Source organism: Myotis myotis, unplaced genomic scaffold (assembly GCF_014108235.1).
Source record: "Myotis myotis isolate mMyoMyo1 unplaced genomic scaffold, mMyoMyo1.p scaffold_m19_p_18, whole genome shotgun sequence".
Lineage (NCBI taxonomy): Eukaryota > Metazoa > Chordata > Mammalia > Chiroptera > Vespertilionidae > Myotis > Myotis myotis.
Window position 1 is genome coordinate 650,349 of NW_023416322.1, and position 20,659 is coordinate 671,007.

Sequence of the window (20,659 nt, forward strand, 5' to 3'; positions counted from 1 at the left end):
CTAAGGTCACACACAGAAACTGAGTAACAGCAGATACTGGGTTTTCGGCAGTTTTCAGGGTTTATTCAGATTGATTGTAGCACACTGATTTTGATGGATTCAGTGACATCAGCTGATGAATGAAAAGAAACTCTGTAGTCCTTAATCTGACTTTTCCATATCAATATCAGAGAGAAACCATATGACTGATAAGTCATGAGTTCATCCATAAAATATAATAAGCATTATTTTCATCTGTAGCATAAAGCCAGTGCTTCCTCACAAGTATTAACAACACATACACATAATCATATACAAATTTAACCCTCTTAGTGCCGGGGAGTGCAATCGCGCTCCTCCTGTCTTTCACCAAAAGTGCTGGGAGCACTATCGGCAATTTTTTTTTCTACTAGTATTTTGTAATACAATCAGCAAACAATATATGTCAAAGATGAAAACAAACAAATGTAGTAAAGGTTTCCTTAAGTTTTTGAATATGTAACTTCATTTACTTGCGATTCATATTTTTTTCCCTAAACTATAAAATCAGCAAAAATGCCTTGGCAATTTTAGCATAGTTCCTAGGATATTGGTTGGCACTCAAAGGGTTAAAAACGACATCAGTATAAGTTTGTTAATTGTCAGTGATGTTTAACACGGTTGTGATTCCTCCTTCTCATTTTCAGATGAAGCCTCTCACTGACGTTTTTATATATAAAATAGATGTCCATAGGCTAGTAAGAGGATAAAATTAATGATAAAATTACTTGAATTCAGATAATAAAGTAGTAGGTCAAGTCTATTCTGATGAAACAACTTCACTTAAGTCTGAGGCTCTGTGGTCAGTTTTTTAGTTATAAAGTTTATTGTGCATATTTTTTTTTTAGTAAAAATGTAAGTATATATAATACGGTCCCACATAGAAAGAAGTGGTCAACTTGTTTTCTGTGCATACATGATTGCTGATTATTTTAAAGCTATTATCCTCTTAGGATAATTTCACCAATTTCGTGTTCTGCTTAGATTAGGGAGACTATAGTGTCTCCTTAAGCAAAATACTTATTAGAACTCAAACAAGTCCAGACTCAATTGTTTTTTGAAACAAACAATTCTATATTAAGAAGGTCAGGTGGCTCAGTTGGTTGGAGCATCCTCCCCATACACCAAAAGGTTGCAGGTTCAATTCCCAGTCATGGCACATACCTAGGTTTCGTCAGGAGCACATACGGGAGGCAACTGGTCGATGTTTCTCTGTCTTACATCGATGTCTGTCTGTCTGTCTCTTTCTCAGTAGAATAAAATCAATGAAAACATATCCTCGGCTGAAGATTAAAAAAAAGAAAAAAGGTAAATGGTAGTAATTAATACCAAAATCCAAAATTTTTAAAACAAGTAGAGCCTATCATTGCTCTTTAAGAGAAAATAAAAATATGACAAATCTTCAGAGCATAAAAGGTTTCTTCAGACCTTTTAAGAATTTTATTATTAAAAAACTGTATTTATGCTGTTGTGCCTATTTGAATAATTGCTTTACTTTTATAATTACAATAAGTTCTTAATGCAGCTATCCTCAAAGAATTTTTATTTTATTAAATTCCGTCATTCATCCAACAAAGTATTTGAGGAGCCATATGTTCCTGGCTGTTCTCACTGCCAAAAAAATCCATTGATAAACAAAACAAACAAAGCCTTTTATGTCCTAGCGACAGATACAACAAATACACAAATGAACATGGACGAGGATTCAGTTTGTGCTAAGTGCTGAGAAGAAAAAGAGGATAGACATAGTTTTAAATGCATATTGAGAAAGGGCATTTTTTGAGGGTGAAGCATATACATTCTTTAGCTCTCTTTTTTTTCTTTTGACTTTTACTGTTGGTGAAAATTACTTAGAAACTCAGCATATGTATTTTGTATGCTAATCTAAAAATTTAGTCCCAATTAGTGAATGTAACATTTATAGTGGATGTGACTATGGAGGAATAAAATCTTTAGTTAATCACCACTTTATTTTTAGCAGTAAAGTATGCATCTCATAAAATTTGTCATTCTGGAGTGGTTTCAGCTTGCACCTGTCCCTGGGGAACCTGTTGCTACAGCACAAGATGACTGTTCAGCTGCAGCAGCTTTATTCTTAGGCATCTGCTTACATCTTTTCTCTCAGTCAGTTGAGGTCTTGTATTTTTGCCAAATAAAACAAACCCCATACTAACAAGAAGCTATCGATAAGCAGTAGGAGCACGAGTTGGGCCAGCATCACCCTCATTCTTCGTATGTACCTCTCTGGTAGCCCCTGATATGTTCTTTTTGCACAAACATGAAGTACTGCATAACTACTGTTCCACAGACCAACTGCAGTTAATTAAGTTACTATGGATGCTTTTAGAACTAAGCAAACTGTGACTAGTGGAATTCTTTCTTGCATATTACCACGTCAAAAGCAGAATGTGAAACTCTGCATGCTGTTGGTGGGAGAAAAAAGAACTATGATTCCTACCTCTCCTATATTAGTCCAGCTCAGAAGACTTCTGAAGGGTCTCCAACGTGGGTTTTTATAGTTCAGCGATTTTTCAGGGAAAGGAAAAGGTTGCTTGAGAGTCCTTTCTCTTCTGCTACTCCGGTCTTGTCGGATAAATTTTATCCGATTTTGCTTCATTAATTCATTTATTCACTCAGTAGGTGTTCGTCGAACGTTTATTATCATCAGGATCTGTGCTACCTTAGTCGCATTTACTGTCAGACGCTTTATGAGCTGGATGTTGTTGCACTATGCAACTTGTGGGGAGGGTGGTTTCGGGAGGTTTTCCTGAGTTGACTGTAGAGGGTGGAGAGTGGGAGGAAGCTGAGGTACGTAGCATTCCAGAGCACATGCTATTGGAAGCAGAGCAGGTTCTGGAAATAAAGGCCGCAGGGCTCCCATCAGGAGGAACCAGGACGAGGCGCAGGAATCCCGTCTGTCCTGTAGAAGAGAGGAGCAGACATGCGCCTTAGGAAGAAAACGCGTCCCTCTTTGCACAAGGCATTGGAAGAGTACTTTTACTTTTAAAGGAGGAATTTCTCTGGCATTGATTTATGTTTAAGTTCATATAGACGTCAAACTTGGAAACATACTTTCTCGTTTTACAACTACAAAAGCAAATAACTGTACAAATTAAATGTAAATAGTATTATACAGATAAAGTTGAAATCAACATAAAGTACAGTGACATGTCTTTGTGAAGTCACAACTGACAAGGGAAGGTGATGCTGGTCCCCTGGACCCAGGAGCGAACGCTTCGGTCTGATGAAGGCTGTTTGGGAGCGGAGGAAAAGGGTAGGTGCCCCCTCCTCTCATCAGTTCCCGGAGGGGGAGTTGGTGGCCCCAGGAACTCAGGCAGCCAAAGAGGACCCGAGTGCCCGCACATCAACGGTTTCCTCATGGAAGTGAAGAGGCGTACCTTGTCCAGGGAGCCAGTGGGCTCCCGCTGGAGAGTCGGGCGCAGGGCCCACTGTCCCCCAATGGTGCTCACCAGGATTGTGCGCGTGAGGAAGCAGCTCCAGGAGTCGGGAGTCTAGACCCGTGTCCAGCCGCTCCCCTTAGGTAATTTGTAAGACTGTGACGACGAGGCTGCTGCTGAAGGTTCTGCTCGGAGGTGGCCGTGACCTTGGCGCTGGCTTCCCGTGTCTGGGACCTGCCCCTGGGGGCCGGGGCTGGGAAATCCGTTTTTCAACCTTTCAGCTCTGCGGTAGGCCTCCTGCTGAACCAGGTCTTCACAGAGAACGCCTGTCGGGGTGTCGGTGCCGAATCCATGGCTGCCGAGGGAAGGACTGGGGGGAGCAGATGGCGATGGGCCCTGCCCGAGGTGCCCAGGGAGAGGCCGCTCCCTGGGAGGCCCGGCAGCGCCTGTCCCCGATCTCACGTTTCTCCGCACGTCCTGGGTGAAACCAGTGAAGTATTTTCAAGCACTTGACCCCACACCGACATCACTTCCGGTGCGGTGGGCAGGGCCTGTCGGAGCCCAGAAGCAGGGCTGTGTGCTGCGGGAGCTGGGAAGGTGCCGGTGGAGCACGTGCCTGGCGCCTCGGGCCGCCGCCGCTGCCGTCGGAGCAGGACGTGCGGGCGAGGTGGGCGCAGGAGGCCGAGGCTGGTGTCCACCTTCTTCCTGCAGAAGCTGTGGGAGCTGGACGGCCGGATCCAGGAGCTCCGCCCGCCGCGCTCGATGTGGGGGGGTGGGGGTGGGTGTGAAGGTCCAAGCGCTCGCAGTGCCGCCCGGAGGCCGCTGTGCCGCCACCAGCACCAGCACCGGGTGGAGTGCGCCAAGCCCGCAATGGAGCTGCCCTGGGACAGGGGCGGCGCCGTGGGCATGGGGTGCAGCCGCTGGCCCCACGATGGAGGATGGAGGACGGCCACAGCTCCTGGAGACACGGTGGACCAGCTGTGGACCGTGGAGAGCACCGCCGCCTTCTACCTGGGCCGCTTCTCCACCCCCCCCCACCCTCTCCCCGCCAAGCTGGTGCCCAAGATGGTCAAGTACCCAGAGGTGGACGAGAACGATACCGAGTGCGCGCCAGACCCTGCTGCCAGTGTGCAACCCTGCGCCACGTCATCCCCAGAAACATTTGGATCTAGACTCTGCTGGGAGGCTGGTGACCAGTGACCCCCCCGCGCCCCCCAAGTGCAGGCACAGCTGGGAGCCCGTCACTGCCCCTGAAGACTTCATGCCCAATCTCTTTTGGTGTCATTTTCAGTTGATTTTTCTTTGAGGGAGAAAATGGGGACAAACTATCTGGTGCCAGGCCGTAGGGTTGGCCCGGGAGAAAAGACAGTCCTTCTATTTGTTTTTATATATTTTTAAAATTGATTTCAGAGAGGAAGGGAGAGGGAGCTATAGAAACATCAGTGATGAGAGAATCATTGGTGGGCTGCCTCCTGCACGCCCCCCACTGGGGATGGAGCCCGCAACCTGGGGCTGTGCCCTGACCAGCATCCAGCCAGGACCTTCCGGGCAGGCCATTGCTCTGTCCGCTGAGCCAAACACGCTCGGGCCAGGCAGTCGTTTTAAAAAGCAGCTTTATAGGTAAGTGTTGCCAAGGGGCTTTTTTTTTTTTTAAATGATATTGGTGACTTTGAATGGTCAGAGGTTACTAAAAAAACTCTAAAAGAAGATTAAATGCAATTTTTCCTAAGATTGTGCTATGTGTTACTTTGTTCAGACCTCAAAAATGCTCCTTTTACACCATCATTTTTGTCTTTTTGCAAGGATAGGAGTTTAAATGGATGTGTTTAGGTCATTTGTATGCCTCCAGTTTAGCAGATTGAAATAAACCTGGTTTTAGCATTTTATGGTGCCCTAAGTGTGCCTATCTGAACTTCAATTTTCAGATGCCTAGTTTCCCTTCTCAGTTGGGCTGTGACCGTCCGTACCTTTGTTATTTTCCATTTCTGATACACAAGAAAAATGAGCATATAAAGAGAAACAGACCTTAGATGTTCTAAAGAAGTGGACATCGTCCCTCCCTTAGCATGGAGAGGAGTCTGTGAAATGGTTGCGTGCACAGCCTCTAGCCCAGGGGTGGGCAAACTTTTTGACTCGAGGGCCACAATGGGTTCTTAAACTGGACCGGAGGGCCGGAACAAAAGCATGGATGAAGTGTTTGTGTGAACTCATATAAATTCAAAGTAAACATCATTACATAAAAGGGTAGGGTCTTTTTTTTCAATAGTTTTATTCATTTCAAACGGGCCGGATCCGCGGGCCGTAGTTTGCCCACGGCTGCCTAGCCTCTCGGTTCTTCCAGCTTAGCTTTCCTTCTGTGTGCCTCATGAGTCCCTGCTGAACCCCTCATGCTGCACAGCACACCTTTTTTTTTCTCAGTTGATCTGCCTTTCTGGTCTCCTTTTGTCTCTTAAGATGTTTCCTTCATTAGCGTTTTCCTCTCACGTTATATGGATCATTCTTTAACCCTAAAGACTAAATGTGACGGGGCTTTTCCTCCTGCCTGCTTTCGTCTCAGCAGTAAGCTCTCCTGTTGGTATTTTTCAAGTTTGGCCTTTCCAGGTTTCACTTGCAGGGCGGTCACTGCCCTGGGGTCGCCTCATGCTGCAGAGAGAATTCTCACTTGTGATGCGGTCTGATGGTTTTTGTTCAGAATTGTATCTTTTCTATGATAAAGATACTGGGCCAGCTGAAGTACCTTTTATTGTTTTGTGTTAGAATCGTGTGTGGAGGTTATGTGATACAAAGCCGGACAAAGCACCCGTGGGGGGTATTTTTGATGTCTTGTTACACGGCACTGACTCTTGAGCAGCGCCAGGGTCGGTGCTCTGACCCCTCGCACCGTTGAAAATCCTGTATAACTTTTGACTCCCTGGAAACTTGACAAATAGCCTGCCAATAACACAGTCGATGAACACATATTCTGCATGTTGTAAGTAGTATTTACTGTATTCTTACAAAAAAGTGAGTTAGAGAAAAATGTTAAGAAAATCACAAGGAAGAGAAATTATATTTCAGTTATATTGAAAAAGACACCCATGTAAGTGGACCTGCGCATCTCAAACCTTTATTGTTCAGAGGCATTGGTGTAGGAGTGAGGTCATTCCTGTACACAACTGACAGCTTCGTCTATTCCCACCATCTGTGTCTCAATCTTCTCAATATTTTGGAGGCTGCATGTATACATAAGTTATGATCTTAATCTTTTAGTTATCTTATAGTAATACTATCAAGCAATAAATAATTTTCTTAAATGAGTTTGTGGGAAAATTCTGAGGGATTAAATTTATTCTTTGTGAGAAATGAGAATGTATTTCCCATTGAAATGTTTTCCACATAATATAAGAACCTCTGAAACTAGGTGACCATATGAGTCAGGTGTATTATCAGACTTCCTTATAATTCTACCTTCCCCCTTTTGCCATGTCTTCATAAGGATGTATTCTTTGCTATAAATGAAATTATGGCTTCAGATCTGGCTAGAGGTAGTCATTACATGATGATTCCTTCTCTTAATTGGGCCTGACCATCCGTCTCCCTTGCCCTTTAATAAGTCACGTCACTTGAAGGAGGCTTTCTTCTGAGGTGGTGCCACTGTGTGTCCAGCACGAGCCTAATGCTGCCTGGCATTTCTTTCGCTTTCTTGTCTTCCTCATCTGCCTCACTTGAGGCAGGGAAAGAATATCATAATGATTCTGTTTCAATCGCCTTTGTTTTTGTATTTCATCTGCAGTTATATCTAGAAAATGTACCTCAGACTTACTCAAATGGGTATGAATATTTGTCCACTCTAGCCTATAGAGAGGAGCAAGATTTGTAAACTGGTTTAGTGGAAACTATTTTCAAAGTAAACTCCTGAAAAATGATATGGCAAAACAACTTTATTCTTTTGCTGAACTTCTTGAAAAGCTTGAGTCTTTAAAACAACAAAATATTACCTAATAGAAGGACATCTGTTTGCAGTTGACACCCCCACCCAAGCGTTCTGTGTTTCCTGGTTGTGTCTCATTCAGATGAGTGCCAGGAGCCCTGCTCCGTTCAGACTGCTTGGCAGCGTCTAACTGCTCACAGTGTGACATGGACAGTGAGGGAAGTCCCTGCTGCTTAGTTTTCAACCACAGTTAATTGTCTAAGATTTAAAATATCTGTTCCACAGCCCTAGCCGGTTTGTCTCAGTGGGTAGCGTTGTCCTGTGAACTCAAGAGTCCTGGGTTCGATTCTGGTCAAGGGCAAATGCCTGAGTTTGCTGGCTCGATCCCCAGAAGGGGGCATGCAGGAGGCAGCTAATCAATGATTCTCTCTCATCGATGTTTCTATCTCTCCCTCTCCCTTCCTCTCTGAAATCAATAAAAAACACACACCTGTTCCACACATAATATAACCATCATCTTTTGCTTGTTCCTTTTGCTCTTAAGCTGTCAAATTTTGTGCCAGATGGAAATAAATTGTTTCTAACACCCAGGCATGTCTTTGACTAAGAGAATATGCATGTCCTTTGTAGTTAAAGATGTTTGGTATTTGCATTTCTCTACCTGTTCTCACACTATATCAAGCCAAATAGGAGCTACAGTCCTATATAATGAAGAGCTAATATGCTAATTAGACCGAACAGCAGAACGACCATCCGGATGACCACCTGGACGAAGCCAGGGCTGCGAGGGCCGAGCCCCTTGCATGAATTTTGTGCATCGGGCCTCTAGTATTTTTCTAAAGTCCCAATTTATGCAAAAATTAAGCCCTTTGTGATTTCCCCCTTTCTTACAAATGGTTGCAAAAGCTTTTATAATAAACTTACCTTACAAACTTGTATCAAAACATGGTATCCAATAGAATTCATTTGCCTATAATTAGTACTTAAATCCCTTTTTTGGTTCCTTTTAAAAAGACAGCTGAATCAGGAGTATGTGTTTGATTTTTGCTCTTAAGAAATGGTTTTAAAAACTCATTTTGGAATTAAATAAATTTAGTTTAAATTCTTTTTGCAATTCATGAAAGCTACTCAGATCTTGATTGGAAATTCTGAAATGGGTAGATGTGGCTTTAGAACTCAGTGGAATTCCTTTCTTAAACCACACAAATGGTGTAAAAGAGGCTTAATCTTCAAGTTCTTAAGCTGGAGCTTCGAGCTTTTACAGATTACCAAATTGCTTATAAATGCTTGGTTGTTGAAGGCAACACTTAAAAAATAGTCTTTATGAGGTTTTCATGTTTATATAGAATTCTTACCAAATGGTCTCAACCATTGATAGATAACTATGATAAATTTTAAATGTTTTTTAATTTTAAAAGGACTGTCTCAATGCTCAGAAATTTGAAAAATAAACAGGAGGAAGTTACCCGTAACCCACTAGTTCAGCAAAATTACTGAAATGGACATGTGGGTTTCATTTATTTAAAACGATACACATATGTTTTTACATCACTGCAATGGAGACTATGCATATTTCTGTAGAGGATAAACATTTAAATACAGTCTTACCAATATTATAATTTCATTTGACTGATATCTTCAGATAGAGAAACCTCCCTTTCATTCTGACTTCCAAGGATTCTCCAGGCTCCCGCAGGTAACTGTGAGACTGTCAGTCAGAGGCAGGGATTTGGACAAAAGTGTAGAAAGGAGACCAGGCTTCCAGGAGGATGTGTGCTGGATGGCTGAGAACATCTGGGTACTTAGATAGGTCTTCACTCTGCTTGTGAGTTGGGCTCTGTAGTGGGATTGTCCATATATCTGTGATAATTTAAAAAATATGTATTTTACTGATTTTTTAGAGAGAGAGGAAAGGTGGGATAGAGAGAGAGAAACGTCGATCACCGATCAGCTCCCCTACCCAGGAATCGAACTGGTGGCCTCTTGGTTCCTGGCTCAGCTCTCAACCATAGAGCTACACCAGTTGGGCACTGTGATCATTTTATTACTTAGTACTTTCCTCCCAAACCCCCCAAAAGATCATTTAATTGCCTGTAAAACATAAATAAGGAAACAATTCCTGCTCACATGGTTTGGAGTGAGTAGGAGGAAACCCCACTTCCCTGGCCATGTTTAAGCATTTCTGAAAGAGGCTATTGTGCGCTGACATCTAGGCTTTTTAAAAAACTACTTATCTTTTTGAAAAGACAAAGGACTCAGTCATTTAGAGAAACAGGTGGCGGACCACCCTTGCTGCCTGCGTCAGAGCACTGCTGCTAGCGCCAGACTCGCTCCCGAGGCCAGTGATGGCGAACCTATGACACGCGTGTCAGAGGTGACACGCGAACTCATTTTTTTGGTTGATTTTTCTTTGTTAAATGGCATTTAAATATCTATAATAATAAAAGCATAATATGCTAATTAGACTGGACAGCCAAATGACCTTCCTGACGACCTTCGGGATGAAGCCCGGGATGTGAGGGCCAAGGCAAGCTGCTGCGGCTACGAGGGCCGAGCCCCTTGCACAAATTTTGTGCATCAGGCCTCTAGTATAAAATAAATATCAAAAATATAAGTCTTTGTTTTACTATGGTTGCAAATATCAAAACATTTCTATATGTGACACGGCACCAGAGTTAAGTTAGGGTTTTTCAAAATGCTGACACACCGAGCTCAAAAGGTTCGCCATCACTGCCCTAGGCTGACTGTCCGCGGCCGCATCTCAGCGCTGTGTGTTGGGTGACTGTTCATTCGCATATGTTTTCTCTCTGCTTCTTTATTAAGATGCGTCCTCATGCTCTAGATTCCCTTAGCTTAGTGATCCCAGCAACTCACATTTAAAGTTTCACTGGTAATGAAGCTAATGAATTCTCTCATACAGAGAATGGTGTGTTATTCTTTCTTCTGGAGAAAAGCTAGCAGGAGCTGATGAACAGGAAGTGAACCTACAATCAGAATTAGGTTTCTTTCACAATTTGGCCATTTATTTTGGCATCATTAATTAATCTCACTTTTGTAAAGTTTCACAACATTATGTTGGGAATAAAAATTTGCTTCAAGTAATATTGTTACGGCAGAGTAACCGCGAGACAGGAAGGCAGACCACCAAGCACTCGGAAGGTGCAGAAGTTCACCTTTATTCAGATACACCGGTGCCGGAGCTCGGGGGTCAGTTCCCAAAGCTGAGCCCCCCAGTTCTGCTGAGCCCAGTCTTAGCGCCCTAGCTTCTGTTTCTTGCTTCTGGGTCTAAGTGTGGTTTTTAACATTTTATTTTGCTAAAAGCTATTTCTGTGAGACAGGGTTGCAGCAGACAGCTAGCTGACACCAGTGCTCAGCCCTGCGGCCTCAGCTTCAGCTCAAAGCCCCTGCAGACTCACTGTTCCAGGATGCTGGTCAGTGGCACCGCAGGCGGAGTTAGGCTGGTTATAGGTGAGCAAACACCCTGTCGCCTCAGCGGTTGGGTTAAGCTGCCCTTACATTATTGCTTTCAAAGTGTAAAGCATTTTGAAATTCTTGAGTAAATATGTATTTCCAATTTAGATTTTGTGATAGAGGGATGTACTTTTGCCCCCTTAATTTTAGAGGAAGAAATTCAGACCCAGCGGGTGACGTGGCGTCACGCACCCTGTGTGTGAGGAAGCACCTTCCGTCAGGCTGGCGCTCCCACCACACCCACACCACCTCCTCGTCACAGTTAGTAAGATGAGGTTAAGAGAAGTTTTCTAGAAATATGCAAACCAGCAGAGTGCCACAAATTAACATATCCCTACGAAGTTATTTTATGCTGTGAAATTTAAGAGAAGTTAAAATGTTTCTAAACCAGAATGGGCTGGCATATTTTTAATTAAATATTAGAGACATCTAAAAATAATCTCTAAGTTTATGTTAAATGTAATTCAATTTTGGTCATGAAGATGATCCAGGACTACACAAAATCCAGGGGTTTTGGCCCAAGCCCTCCCTTCCGAGGAGGGGCTCCCTGTGCCAGCAGTGGGGCTGGGGGCGCGGGGGACAGAACACACTTCCTGGTGTGTGTTTATGGAGAAGTATATCCCCCAGATAACTCCAAAACAGTGAGGGCTTTAACGTGTACTCTTTATCCCTTGCGGTGTCTTGCAAATAGTAAGTTTATAAAGTATTTTGAATTAAATTGAACTGAAGTTGGATCAAACTAAAGAGACATTTCTCCCTTTACTTCAAGACATAGGCGCGAGGCACTCCCTGCAGCTGAGCGTCCTAGAAACCTGGCTCAGGGTTGAAGGCCGTTTTGAGGCTTCTAATTAACATGCTTCGTAACCCAGTGTAATAAATGATTTAAAGTAGCTCTGGCCATTCTCCTTCAACATTCCCCGCGATTCCATTCGGCACGATGGCTGCTCCTGCTGTGCAAGCTCCCAGCGTCATCGTTCGCCTGGGACCTCCAACCAGGAGTTAGAAATAGGCAAATACATGTGCCAGAGAGCGGAGTCCCGAAACACCTTTTCAAGACGATGTGGTCATGGACTTAGTGCTTTAATTCACCCCGCCAGGTTTCTCTGCTTACAACGTTAAACACTAGTTTCTTAAGTGTGTGAAAGTGGCAGAGTTTGCTAAATACTTAAGAAGGAATTCTTGTAGATTTTGTTTGCTAATCTACATAAAACATCTGGGTAAAAGTTACTTCGTGGTTTTGAGCCGTTTAGATAGAGTTCCGTGTGGACACCTGCTTCTCTCCTGTGTGAGCATCTTTCTCTGCTAGTTTCTACATTTTATGCTGTGAGATCAGACAGAATTATTGAACCCATTCCCTATGTATTTAACATCTTCCTTCAGTACTTCTGCCAGGCACCTGTCCTGAACTGAAGGCATTTGGCAGACTGCATGGCCGCTGTTCTGTGGGGGAGTGCTACTCAGCTTATGCTTATAAATAACTAATAGTTGGCATGAAAAAGGCCTCTTAGAAAGCCGTTTTATGAGCCTTACCAGCTGGGGGTTAATATCTTCAGTAAGAAGCCAGTAAATAGAATATAATCTTTTGCATTTAAACTCCACATTATTGCATTGCATTAAAAGCAATCTGAAGACCAAACTGTGGTAGGAAGAATAAAATATTAATTAGAGCCCTGCCAGTGTGCTCAGTGGTTGAGCATCGACCCAGGAACCAAGAGATTACTGATTCGATTCCCAGTTGAGACATGTGCCTGGCATGCAGGCTTGATCTCCAGTCGGGGGCATGTGGGAGGCGGCTGGTCAATGATGTTTCTCTCTCCCTGTTTCTTTCTCTCCCTCTTCCGTCCTCTCCCTAAACATGAAAAACAAATAAAAAACATTAAAAACAAACAAAAATCATTAAAACAACAAACACTATTTAGAACTGTAAATTTTTTGGTAATTTGTTTATAATTTTAAAAAGAAGATTAAGAGCATTGGCAATAAGATGAAATCCGAACACCTTGATTAAAGCAAGCAAACAGTAATAGTTTCTTAAAAGAATATCTCCTAACCGTTGCTTTGTAAGGGCGCACGGAGACACGGCCTGTGCACTGTGAGGCATGTGTCTGCTGCGAAGTGTGTGCAGGACCCCCCGACTCCAGCTCCCTCGGAAAATGTAAAACTCTGAAAATTAAAAATGACATTTGAGAATTGAAAAATGAAAACTTTGATAAAAGCAGAGGCTATGTGAGTTATCATAGCAAGAAATATTATTTTACTCATTCCTTTTAGTTCTTCTATTTCTACCTCAGAAATCATTACACTTTATTGAAAAATATTTAATTTAAAAGTTTTGCCTAGAAAATAAATTTGAAGTTTTTAGTATTATTTCACAGTAGTGTTGTTTGATCTCTTAATTTAAGCATTTCATTAACATATATTTATATAAGAGGCAGATTGGTGTTCCTTTTATTATTATTATCATTTTTTATATTTTTACTGATTTCAGAGAGGAAGGGAGAGGGAGAGAGAGGGATAGAAACATTAATGATGAGAGAGAATCAGTGATTGGCTGCCTCCTGCACACCTCCCACTGGGAATCGAGCCTGCAACCTGGGCCTGTGCCCTTGACCGGAATTGAACCCAGGAGACTTTGGGTCCACAGACCGACACTGTCCACTGAGCCAAACCAGCTAGGGCTGGCATTCCTTTTAATGCATTAACGCCAGGGTATAGTTATCCCTTTATTTTATTTGGTCTTTTTGCAACCACTGATTTCTATACTAATTTACTCTGACATTTTAACCAGGACATTAAAAGAAATGTAAGGGATGTACTTACTTCCACTTGGTAGTTCGCCTTGTCAGGACCAACCCTTCCTAACACGTACTTTAGGGAGATTTTACAGCCCCCCCCCCCCGTCTCTGTGTGTGAAACAAAAAGATCAAAGTTGCTTTGGAAAGAAAAGGATCATGCTCTCTAGGGAGGATGGGGCCGGGGGAGGGGGTCGGGGGGAGGGCAGACCTGGAGACTCTTGCAAGGAGAGCGGACTTAGAACCGAGGTCAGGGAGGACCTGTCTTCCCACCTTCAGAAAGCTGTGCGGCCACCGATACGAAGCCGTCAGCTAGAACAGTGTCTCCCACACCCCTTCCCTCCCTGCCGTGCTGCTTACACACACACACACACACACACACACACACACACACACCTGTACAAAACATACACTCACACAGCACGCCCCAAGCACACATCAGTACACACATGCGCACACACATGCACATGCACACACATACATGACATCTGAGGCTTCTCTTGGGCAGGGTTACCCCATTCCTACAGCGTCTGCCTAGAACTTTAAAAAATTATTTTTTGTTCCAACCCAGCATTTCCCCATTTTTTCCAACAAAAAGTAAAGCCATTCTCTTTGATATCTGTATTTGACTTTTCCCTTGAGCGTTTCCTGTGACCTCTTCCTGAGGGAGCTTGTTGACTCAGCTCTCTGCAGCCTCCCTGCCCGCCTGCCTGCGGTTCATTGGCTACCATGTCGAGGATGCACCTTAACCTTCAGGAAGCTCACCTCCTGCCGTGGCCCCGAGCGCAGTGAATTTCTAAAAGGAAGCATCTCGTGAACAGCCCGCCTGACAGGCCTCATGTGGACCGGCTCTTCAGGAGTGACTGTTGGATGCTTTTCCCTCAGAAGCCGTTCTTTGGACGCTGGCTGCTGGCACCAGCGAGCACGACGGGCAGCGAGTTCCGGGGCCTCCCTCCTCCCTGCACCACGCTGTCCAGCCTGGGAAACGGCTCTGCATTGTAGCTCACGGCACTTGCAACTGCAAGGGGCTCGTGCTATTGAACAAAGTCCTAGGAAGTACAGGGTCAGAGCGTCTGTCTTCATGTTTCGTTTAATTATGTGAATGTGCATTCATTCGCCAAATGTGGTATAGGGTTAATGCCTCTTCACAAGAGTTTCTTATTGCTTTTCCTACAAAAACGATGCTTAATGCATTCACCATAATTTCCAGGTTTAATTATGACTCTAAATTAGAACAAGAACTGAGTGCTTGGACGGCACTCTAAATGCACATGGCTACGATTTGGTTCCCAGTCTTGCAATGACAGAAACATTTTAACTGTTCACTTTATTAAATCTTGGTGTCTTTTCACACTGTATTTTAGCAGTTTATGTAATATTTTATTAAATTACACTAACAAACACAAATAGCAATAGTTCTGGAAAAAACACAAATCTATTCATGAGCTGGACAGTGTGCTGAGGGCGTCGGTCAGTGAGTTTTTGGGGCAAAAGGGCCATTTACTCTAGCAAGTCAGCTTAAATGGGGCCCTTTTCTACTCTACCCGACATGGAACCCACACTTACAGCACTTCCTAGGACCTCAGTTTCCTTGTGAGTTCCCCTCCCAACCTCCAGCTGAGCAAGATGCGGTTCTGTTCTTTTGGTGAGTTGGTCTCCAAAAAGAGAGGAAATGGCCTGGGATGCTGTTACGCACTAACAGTTTGTCTTTTTCTAACAGCGAGCCTGGAAGAGGGAACTGGGAGAATTGTAGGAAAATAGCATAGTTTCTCAGGAACAGCATTGCCTAATGTTGGAAAGCTGATGCTCCGTTCCCCTGGTGGAATGTGTGGGTGTTTCCCACGGCGCCTCTCTGGCTGCAGGGCCTGCGGGATGGCCTTGATTGTGTCCACATGGCGCTCCCTGCGGAGGCCTTGGCCCTCAGTCGGCCACGGCTCTGCGGAATCTGCTAAGATGTCTTAACACCTTCTGGGTGACATAGTTCTGAGTGACAGTGCCAGAATGCATCATATTTATCTCTATGGCAACTTCTTTTCTCTTGTCCTTTTTATTTTTAAGTAGCTTCATCTTTATTGCAGCTGGATTATTTTAACTGACTTAATAGGAAGCTAAGAGTTTCGTTCAAATTCATCCAATGATATCTCTACTTTTCCAGGATTTAATTTCCTCTGCAAGTTCTTTAATAAGTAAAAACGGGAGGGAGAGTATATCAAGAAGGCTAAATAATAAAATTTTTTGTGCAGTTAAAAAAGAGTAACTGTCTCCGATGAACCCTCGTTGAAACCCCTCTTGACTAAATACCTTTAGTGCTGTTTCACAAATTTTTAATACAACTAATAATTAGCTGTAGATGTAGCTACGAGGAACAGAAAATCCAAAATAATAGTGTCTTAGGCAGATTATAATTTTACTTCTCTCATTGTCGGTCCCGGAGATCTTGTGGCAGCTTCGATTGGCAGGATGTGTGGTTCCTTCTGCCACGCTGCCCCTCCTCGTGGTCCCAGAGGGCTGCCCGAGGTAGCGGTAGCGCCTGCCTTTCAGCTGCAGAAGTGGGTGGAGGATGCCTCCTGTAATCGCCTCAGAGGAGGCTGGGAATGTGGTCGGGGTTCTGGGTAGCTTTGTGCCCAACTAAACCTGGAACATAAATGGCAGGTTCTGTCACAGTGAGCATTGTTTCCCCAACAGAATGGAAGCCTGGACTTGAACACTTCGGCAGAAACAGGCTCTGCGGTGCGTGCTGAGTACAGGCAGTCCCTGCGCACCAGCTCTTTTACGAATGGGCAGAGGTTAAACGAAGTCCTTTGTTTCTGAAGATGTCGCTGATGGGATCAGTGAGGCGCTGAAAAGGAGTAAGGTGAACATAGTGGAGAGGAAAAGGACTCAAGAGTCATGGTTGTGGCAAGGAACATTCCATTTGAGGAGGTGAACATGGGCATTCAATACAACAGCTGCACTGTCCAGGGCTGTGTGTGCATGTGTGCACACGTGTGTGTGCATTCGTGCGTATGAACTACTTTACCGTGAGATAAGCACCATCACAGTTTGTGGCACACTAGCTCAGTCCCCTGCAGTTCTTGTCGCAAGGCCTCTTGGGAATGAGCACTTTGATGCAGGCTTTCTCCCCAGTTCACAAGCCTTTAATAATGAGAGGCAGGCAGGGGAACTGTGATGACGTCTGTGCATTCAGTATGTGACTCTTCTTTTTCGTAAGTTCTTCTGGCTTTCTGCTGCAAAAGTAACTACTTTGTTTGAAATTCAGTGAAGAGAGAAAGTAGGAGATATTATTTTCAGAAAAGGAAATTTAAAAACAAAGTTTAGGGTGGCATCCAGATCGCAGTAGGAAATTCAGACTGAGGTCTAAACCTGGCCTTTACCCGTGACCAGTGGCATCTAAACGTGTTTATTTTTATCATGGCCTTACTTTGGGGGACCCCGAAGCAACATTTTAATTATAGTATTTGTAAGTTTCATGGCATGAAGATCAGCAAATTTGGTTTTTTCTTGGCTATTATGTGTTATCGTACTCTCAGAAACTTGTGATCTCTGTGTCTAACAATGTGTTTTAAAAAACCCTCTTTCTGCAGCCTGGGATTCTCAGGGCCGCTGGACTGCTCCCCCTTTACAGAACATGTTCTCTGGGAGATGTTGCCCTGAGGTAGACAAAGCAGGCAGTTACTAGAAGTGTTTTCTATGTTGTTCTGCTCACATTACATTAACTTCAGTTTGTTCACATTCTAGACTTTTTCTTAGCTTTGGTGGCAATTACATTTCATAATCACATTGACTGTGAACTAAGTTGCATTGAATTTTGTTGCTCTTGGCTGGCTTTTTGAGGAGCCTTTTCTTAGGAGCCTTGTTGAGTGAATGATGAGACAGATGAACAAAGGAACAAGAAAGCCAGAGTTAAATTCACACTTCTGCTTTGTCTCAGGTTAGCTTGCTCCCTCAAATGGAAACACGAATGTACATTTGTGTCTTTTTCTTTGTTCTATGGCAATTCCTGTTTTTGCTAGGGAAAGGGAGTTATTGAAAACAGTAGTTAATATCCAAGTCATCTATCCTATATAATAAAAGGCTAATATGCAAATTGACCGAACAGCAGAACAACCGGTCGCTATGATGTGCACTGACCACCAGGGGGCAGACGCTCAATGCAGGAATTACCCCCTGGTGGTCAGTGTGCTCCCACAGGGGGAGCACTGCTCAGGCAGAAGCCCTGAGCCAGGCTCACGGCTGGTGAGTGCAGTGGTGGTGGCGGGAGCCTCTCCCACTTCCGTGGCAGCACTAAGGATGTCCGACTGACGGTTTAGGAGTGGGCCTAAGCCATAAGCTGGACATCCCCCGAGGGCTCCCGGACTGTGAGAGGGCGCAGGCTGGGCTGAGAGACCCCCCTAATCCAGTGGACGAATTTCATGCACCAGGCCTCTAATGCAGTGGTTCTCAACCTTCCTAATGCCGCGACCCTTTAATACAGTTCCTCGTGGTGTGGTGACCCCCAACCATAAAATTATTTTCGTTGCTACTTCATAACTGTAATTTTGCTACTGTTATGAATTGTAATGTAAATATCTGATATGCAGGATGTATTTTCATTGTTACAGATTGAACATAATTAAAGCATACTGACTAATCACAAAAACAATCTACACTAATAAAAGAGAAAAATGGTAATTGGCGTACGACGCTACCCATTTCATTGGCTAATCAGGGCTATATGCAAATTAACTGCCAACTAAGATTGGCAGTTAACTGCCAACAAGATGGCGGTTAATTTGCATATGTAGGCACAATGCAGGGAGGCGAAAGGGAAAGCAGGAAGAAGCCCCCTGCCACTGACAGTGATCGGAAACCCAGGGGGGAGCTAAGAGCTGGGGGGCAGGGCAAAGGCGGCCCTGGGGCTGCCTTTGCCCTGCCCCCCAGCCATGATCGGAGAATCAGGTGCCTTTTCCGCCCTGGCCAGTGATAGCAGGAAGTAGGGGTGGAGCCAGAGATGGGAGCTGGGCACGGTCGAAGCTGGCAGTCCCGGGAGCTAGGGGTCCCTTGCCTGGGCCTAAAGCGGAGCCCACGATTGCGGGGCCGCTGCAGCTGCGGGTCCCCGCTGCCCGGGCCGGACACCTAGGCCAGAGGCGTTAGGCCTGGGCAGGGGCGGAGCGGGAGATCGCGGCACTGCTGCTGCTGTGGGTCCCCGCTGCCCAGGCCGGACGCCTCGGCCAGAGGCATTAGGCCTGGGCAGGGGCGGAGCCTGCAACCACGGGGAGCTGGGGGTCCCCTGCCCAGGCCCGACACCTCTGCCGGAGGCCTCAGGCCTGGTCAAGGGGCCGATCCGGTGATTGGTGATCGGAGGGTGATGAGGGTCAACTCCTCTGGCCGAGGCATCAGGCCTGGGTGGGGGGCGGAGCCGGGGATTGGGGGGATATGATGGTCCCCTTGCCCAGGCCTGAAGCCTGGGTCAGAGGCGTCAGGCTTGGGCGGGGGGTGGAGCAAGCAATCAGAGGGAGATGGGGGTCCCCTGCCCAGGCATGATTCCTGGGCCAGAGGCCTCAAGCCTGGGCGGGGGTCAGAGCCAGTGATCGGGGGGAGATGGGGGTCCCCTGTCCAAGCCTGACACCTCTGGCGGAGGCGTCAGGCCTGGGCAAGGGGCCGATCAGGCGATCGGAGGGTGATGGGGGTCTACGCCTCTGGCCGAGGCATCAGGCCTGGGCAAGGGGCAGAGCCAGCAATCGGAGGGGTCTGGGGGTCCCCTGCCCAGGCCTGACGCCTGGGCCAGAGGCATCAGGCCTGGGCTGGGGGCAGAACCAGTGATGGGGGGGAAATGAGGGTCCCCTGCCCAGGCCTGACGCCTCTGTCAGAGGCGTCAGGCCTGGGCAAGGGGCCGATCCTGCGATTGGAGGGTGATGGGGGTCAAACGCCTGAGGGCTCCCAGTATGTGAGAGGGGGCAGGCTGGGCTGAGGGACACTCCCCCCCCCCACACACACACCCAGTGCACGAATTTTGTGCACCGGGCCCCTAGTATTTAATAATATATGTGTTTTCCAATGGTCTTAGGTGACCCCTGTGAAAGGGTCATTCGACCCCCAAAAGGGTCGCGACCCACAGGTTGAGAACCACTGCTCGTGTGTGTGTGTGTGTGTGTGTGTGTGTGTGTGTGTGTGTGTATACATATATTATATGCCTAAGCGACCGTCTGACCATTGGACTGTTCGACTGGTAGCTATGACGTGCACTGACCACCAGGGAGCAGATGCTTAACGCACAGGCATGGAAACATGGAACAGACTGATGAAGCTCAGAGGGGAAGGGGAAGGATGGAGAGCAGGAGAGATTAACCAAAGATCTTATATGCATACTAGAGGCCCAGTACATGGATTCGTGCACCAGTGGGGACCCTCTGCCTGGCCTGCTCCCTCTTGCAATCCGGGATCCCTCGGGGGATGTTGGACTGCCGGTTTCAGCCCGATCCCCGCAGGCCAGGCCGAAGGACCCCACCGGTGCTCGGGGCCTCTAGTAGGTCATAATCAACCTTGGAATACCGACAGGTACATACCTTGTAACCTTTAGAAGTCACACCCCTGGCTTGCTCTTGCTTTCCGTATCTGTGTGGTTGGGAACCAGAACCCTCAGCTAGCAGTCCACCTGGGGATCGTCAGAAGCTGGCAGGATTACATTTAATTGTGCTCGACATGCGTCCTTAATTTTTTAAATTCTCCTACTAAACTGTATGCTTTTTAAGAGCAAGAACTATGTATCTGTAGTCCATATGGACCTCACAGAGAATGTGCGCAGCTGTGGCCACTTTAGAGGGACAGAGGAGGCCCAGCAGCGTGGCCAGGCCGCGGCCCTGCTTCCGGCTCTCGTGTGTGGTGTGAATTTGGGAACAGAAGCTTTTTGGGGGAAAATGTTTCTCTTCTTTAAAAAAAGTTTGAAAATGACTCTGTTGGATAGATAACTCTAGGCCAAATTCAACTAAAAATTGCCATTTTTTATGATCCCACTGAACATTGGGGTCAGACACGCGGGCTATGGCCTGTTCCTGAGCTAAGCCAATTGTTACATTTAACAGATTGTTCTC

The 20,659-nt window shown here is 45.6% G+C and overlaps 1 protein-coding gene across 3 annotated transcripts in view; it reads left to right on the forward strand.

Annotated features, from left to right (window-relative positions):
* The window catches only part of ATF6 (activating transcription factor 6), a 143,535-nt gene that overhangs the window by 107,327 nt on the left and 15,549 nt on the right, over window positions 1-20,659 (forward strand). The window lies entirely within an intron of this gene.